Here is a 6,135-nt window from a genome sequence, read left to right as displayed (position 1 = left end):
TGAGTTGATTGAGGTCAGATCTGATTTTCAAGAGAAGTTTTACTTCTCCAATATTCTTGATGAGCAGTTCTAATCGTTTGTTTAATTCACGTTGTTGTTCCAGAACACTTTTCATTTGCGAGAAGAACGGCGTCAGACTGATGCTGAAGTTTTCGGTTCTAAATTCTGTAATACCGCTCCCCACTTGCATTTGAAATTTGGTGGGAGGTAAAGAATGTCACATAATTAATATCATGAAAGTGAACGTAACAATTCTCAGAACCATTAATTTTGGAATGCCACGTGGTTGGTATCGTGGGAGAAAAATTTGGCATGGTTAATATCACAGAAAAAGTTCTTCCCCAAAAAAAAATGTCACGTGGTTGATAACGTGGAAAAAGAATTTGAGGTGATTGATGTTATACATCAGCAGTCCTATCGTGGGAAAAGAATGCGGGACGGTAACCGACGTCCAGGTCGGTAAAAAAAGTTCACGCCTCCCGCTGCACCCTTTACCGTTAGCAGGCCAGCACATTATAGAAACTTTGACCTTCGGTCGGTAAGATTATCGGTAGAGCAGCCGGGTGCTAGAGCAGCCGGGTGCTAGAGCAGCCGGGCCACTCAATTCCGCTCACGGAATTCCCCGATATTTCCCGGTTTTCCCTGACTAAAATCATTATTTTTCTCCAACATTTTGATGCACAATTTGTGCAGAAATCACTAAAAACTATAGTAACCTAGGTGGACTTCCGTTTCCGTTTGAATGTGAGTGACAGGTGTGCGAAAGAGTGCGAGAGAAAAGGCGAGAATTTAGCAGGATAGCAAAGGTGAGGAGAAAAGGAAATAGGGCAGAGAAGGAGCGGGAAAGACGTAGACGGGAGGTCGGGTGAAGGAAATAGGGAGGCAGGGATAGAAGGGAAGGGCGGGTGAAAAAGAAAGAAGGGGGAGAGTTTTGAGGTTAGGCAGAAAGAGCTGGCGGACGGCAACGATTCGGATAGGATAGGAAGAGGCAGTGACACCTAGGGAGTAAGAAGGGGGATAGAGTAGACAGGTAGGCGGCGGATAGATAAGGTAGGGAGCGGTGAAGGAGAGAAAGAGTATGAGTAACGCGGGTGGCCAAAAAGAAGGGGCGAACAGCGAAGAGGAGGAGAAAAAGAAAGGTAGGCCGGGGGCAGTAGCAGCGTTAGGGAGGGATAGGAGGCATAGCCTGGGATCGGCGACGGTGCTAGACTTATGGAAGAGAAAGCGGGAGGAGGAAGGGGAAAAAGGGGAGGAGGAGGTAGACGGGTTGCAGGAAAGAGAAAGAGTATTTGGGAAAAGCAGGAAAGTGCACCGGTCGCCGGAGGGTAAGACAGGGGAGGAAGGGAAGGCAGAGGGAGGGGGTATACAAGATATGCTAAGGTTGATTAGGGAAGAGCTAAAGATAGGGCTAGAGGAGGTCAAAGGGCAGGGAAGGGGGATCAGGGAAGAAATGGAAAAGATTAAAGGCGAAATGACTAGAAGGGAAGAGCAGTGGGAAGTAGAGAGGGGGGAGATGAAGGAAATGATAAGGGATCTAGGTAAAAGACTAGAAGAGGTAGAAGAGCGTAGAGGGGGGGAGATAGAAAGAGTAAAGGAGAGGCTGTTAGAATTAGAAAAGAAGAGTGCAGAAGGAGGGGGAGAAAGGCAGGTACAGGGGAATGCGGAAGTGGCGCAGGTAGCAATAGATAGATTAAAAGAGATGGAGTGGGCCATAGAGAGGAAAGAAAGGGAAGAAAGAAGGGGAAATATAGTAGTGAGAGGAGCGAGACTTGAGAAGGGAAGAGAAAAGAAAGAGTTGAATAAGATTTTGCAGCTGATAGGGGTAGAGGTCGAGGTAAAGGATATGTGGGAGGTAGGCGCGAAAAAGGGGGGAGAAAAGGGGATATGGATAGCAAGACTAGGAAATAGGGAGCAAAAGAAGCAGGTAATGGGAAGAAAAAGCCTACTCAAAGGGAGGGAGGAGAGAATAGACGAGGATCTCACCTGGGCAGAGAGAAAAATGAAATGGAAGTTGAGGGAGATAGCAGCTAGTGAGGAGAGAAGGGGAAACAGAGTGAGAATAGGGTATGCAAGGATCTGGATAGAAGGGAAAATGTGGAAGTGGGATGAGATAGGAGAGGTGCTTAGAGATGGTACAGGGAGAGAGAGGGAAGGGGGGCAAAGGGAGGGGAGGGGAAAAGTAGGGGAAAGCGATAGGGAAAGGTCAGCAAGCGAGGGAAGACAAGAGGGAAGTACAGAAGCACAGGGAAGGGTACGTAGTGAAAGGCAGTCGGGGGAATGGGTAGTAGGGGGGGACAGAGGCAGGTGGGGAGGGAGATAAAGAGGAGAGAGAGGGGAGTAGGCGAGACAGTAAGGGAGGGGTGGAAAGTAGCTTTTTGGAATGTGGCGGGGCTCGCGAGAAAGGATGAAGATTTCTGGAGGGGGCTAGGGGAGTGGGATGTAATATTTCTAATGGAGATATGGATGGAAAAGAAGGGGTGGGAAAGGATTAGAAATAAGTTGCCAGTAGGGTATAAATGGGAAGTGCAGTATGCGGTGCGAAAAAATAGGAAGGGAAGAGCAATAGGCGGAATGCTGTCAGGGGTAAGAAGGGAGATAGTAAGTGGGGAGGGAGGGAGGGAAGAGGTAAAAGAGGGCATGATAGCAAGGAAAATAAGTGTAGGGGGGGAAAAATGGGTAGTAGTAGGAATATACATAAATGGGGACCTAAAAGAGAAGATAGGGGAATTGAAGGAGCGGGCAGAAGAGATAGAGGGAGGGGTAAAAGTGTTAGTGGGGGATGATTTTAATGCCAGGACAGGGCAGGAGGGGGAAGCATGCTGGGGAGAAGGAGAGGAGGAGAGTAGGAGTAGGAAATCAAAGGACAGGAAAATAAACTCGGAAGGTAGGCAGCTGGTGCAATTCTTAGAGGAGACAGGATGGGCAATAATGAACGGGAACATAGAGGGGGATGAGGAGGGGGAATTTACGTATGTAGGAGGGGCAGGGGTTACAGTGATAGACTACGCTATAGGAGACATCGAGGTGAGGGATAGGGTCAAAAGGATAGAGATTGGGGATAGGGTTGACTCGGATCATCACCCGGTAATAGTGTGGTTGAGGGGGGCAGTGGCTAGGACAAGGAAGGGAAAAAGAGTAGGGGGAACTAGTAGAGGAGACTGGACGGAGGAGGGTAGGATGAGGTTTAAAACAGAAGTCAAATGGGAGGGGATAGGAGAAGTGGATGTAGGGAAAGAGATAGAGAAAAGAATAAGGGAGTTTAGACGAGCCTTAGATGTAGGAGGGAGGGGGAGGGAAGCGAAAAAGGGATGGTGGGATGAGGAATGTAGGCAAAAAAAAGCTGAAGTTAGGCAGAGTCTAAGGAAATGGAGAAAGGGGGAGGGAGAAGGGGACGCGTATAGAAAGGGAAGAAGGGAATATAATAGGCTATGCGAGGAGAGAAAAAAGAAAGAAAATGAGGGATTCATAAAAGAAGCAGCGGAAGCAAAGACAGAAAGCAAGGTATGAGAGATAGTTAATAGGGAAAGAAAGAAGTGGAAGAGGGTAAATGAAGAAATAGGAGATTAGGAGTGGAGGGAGTATTTCATGGGATTATTAGGCGGGGTAGAAAGCAAGGTAACAGAAGGCGGGGAGTCGGTAAATAGGAAGGGGGACGGGGAAGGGGAGCTGCAGAGGGAAGAGATTAGAAAGGTGATAGGAAAGCTGAGGGATGGAAAAGCACCAGGGGGGGATGGAATAGTTAGCGAGGTATGGAGGTATGGGGGGGAAGAAATGGAGCAGTGGATATGGAAAACATGTAACAGAATTTGGGTGGGGGAGGGCTGGCCAGAGGATTGGAGGGAGGGATTGATAGCGCCGATAGTTAAGAAGGGGGAGGGGAAAAGGGTAGAAGAGTATAGGGGGGTGACTTTGATGCCAACTCTATATAAGGTGTATGCGATGGCATTAGCGGATAGGTTAGAAAGAGAGGTAGAAGAAAAGGGCTTGATACCACAAAACCAAACGGGTTTCAGAAAAGGCATGGGCACCATTGACAATATATACGTACTTAATTATTTAATCAATAGGCAGGTGGGAAAGGATAAGGGAAAGATGGTGGCGTTTTTTGTGGACCTGAAAGCTGCTTTTGATTCAGTGAACAGGAAGGTGCTGTGGGAGACTATGGAAAGGAGAGGGGTGAGGGAAGGGCTGAGGGTAAGGATAGAGGAAATTTACAAGGAAACAAAGAGCCGAGTAAGGAGCGGGGGAAAACTAGGAGAGGCGTTTTGGACAGCGAGGGGGGTAAGGCAGGGATGTCCGCTCAGTCCGCTTGTGTTCAACCTGCTGCTGGCGGACTTAGAAGAGGAAATGGGGAGAGGGAGAAGGGTTGGGGGGGTGGAGTTAGCCGGCGGCAGGGTATGCACTTTAGCCTATGCAGATGACATAGTGTTACTAGCGGAAAGTGAAGAGGAAATGGAGGTAATGATTAGGAAGTTAGAAAGGTATATGGATAGGAAAAGGCTGACGGTAAATGTAGGGAAATCAAAGATTATGAGATTTAGGAAAGGAGGCGGTAGAAGGAAAAACATAGAATGGAGATGGAAAGGGAAAAGGATAGAGGAGGTGAAAGAGTTCAGCTATTTAGGGTATAGAGTAAAGTGCAATGGGGACAGGAAGCACAGGTGAAAGAGAGAGTACGGAAGGCAGGGGTAGTAATGAGGCAGGTATGGGGAATAGGAAAAAGAAGGTTTGGGAGGGATTGGGAAAAAAGGATTTGGTTATTTGACAGGCTAGTATGGACGGTAATAGAGTATGCATCGGAGATATGGGGGTGGAGGGAGTGGAGGGCGGTCGAGGCGGTACAGGATAGATTTTTGAGATGGACATTAGGAGTGGATGGGAGAACACCGGGATATCTAGTAAGGGAGGAACTGCAGAGGGAGAAACTAAGGATTAGGGCAGGGAGAAGGGCATGGAATTTTGAAAGGAAGCTGGAGCGAGGGGAGGGTAGCGAGTTAGCTAGGAGATGCTGCGAAGAGATAAGGGACAAGGCAGAAGCTGGGAGGCAGGGATCGAGGTGGGAAAGAGAAAGGGAAAGTTTCTTTGCGGAAAGGGGAGTAGAGAGTAGAGAGGTAGTCGCGAGAAGGGAGAGGGGCGAGATGGAGTTTAGGGAAATAGAGGAGAGAGAGAGGGAAGAACAGAGAAAAGAGAGGTGGGAGAAAATAAGGGAATCGAGGTACAACAGATGGTACAGGCTAGTGAAAGGAGAAGGGATACCAGGATATCTGGGAAAGGGATGGGGAGAAAGCAGGTGGATAAGGGTGGCAAGATTTAGGTTAGGAAGCGAGATGAAGGAGGCAAGGTACTGGGAAGAAGAGGAAAAGAGAAGGGGTAGGGTGTGCGGGGGGGAGGAGGAAACATGGGAGCACGTATGGGAAAGGTGCGTAGGCTGGGATAGAAGGGAGGAAAGCTGGCAGGAGGTGGTGAGGGAGATGTTAGGTGAGGAGGGGGTGGGAGAAGTCTGGATGAGAGAATTGGAAAGGATCAGGGATGTACAAGAGAATGAAAGAGTGAGAGATGAATGGGAAATGGAAGTCGATTAGGATAAGGACGAATTAGGGAATAGAATAAGGTAAAATAGGATAAGGTTAAGTAAAGATAAGGATAAAAAGTAAGAAAAGGATAAGAGGGAAAGTAAGGGAATGGCAAGGCAATGGCACAGGACACAGGCAATTAGAAATTAAGTAAATTAAGTAAGGATAAGGTAGGAAGTAAGAATTAGGGTAAGAATAGGTTAAGAAAACATGTAAAAAAAAAATATATATTGTAAAGGAAGAGGAAAAGGGAAGTCCTTGTAACCCCAAGGGGAACAATAAAGATTACTACTACTACTATAGTAACCTAGGTAAAGTATGGCCAAATATATTAAAGTTATAAAAGTTTTTAAATGTTATCAATCCGTTCATTATGATTTTTGAAAGTTGACACAAAATGAAAATTTCCATTTGCTTAGTCTTGTTACGTATCTATTTAAGAAGGGGCTCCAAGAAGCGAAATATTTTTAGAGCTATTATTTAAACATTTATGCTGTTTGCAATGAAAATCGAGGTTCGAAGAATTATGACTAATTAACGAATGTGTAACTTTTTGAAAAAT

General features: G+C 46.8%; 1 long non-coding RNA gene across 1 annotated transcript; it reads right to left on the bottom strand.

Moving 5' to 3' along the window:
* Positions 1-676: 676 nt before the first annotated feature.
* On the bottom strand, positions 677-5,927 carry LOC124184324. Its single transcript, XR_006871168.1, has 2 exons — positions 5,881-5,927; positions 677-716 (listed from the first exon to the last, which is right to left on the bottom strand). It is a non-coding gene; the product is annotated as an uncharacterized LOC124184324 (long non-coding RNA).
* Between the last annotated feature and the right edge of the window lie 208 nt (positions 5,928-6,135).

Source organism: Neodiprion fabricii, chromosome 6, assembly GCF_021155785.1.
Source record: "Neodiprion fabricii isolate iyNeoFabr1 chromosome 6, iyNeoFabr1.1, whole genome shotgun sequence".
NCBI lineage: Eukaryota > Metazoa > Arthropoda > Insecta > Hymenoptera > Diprionidae > Neodiprion > Neodiprion fabricii.
This window is presented reverse-complemented; position numbering and strand designations above follow the sequence as displayed.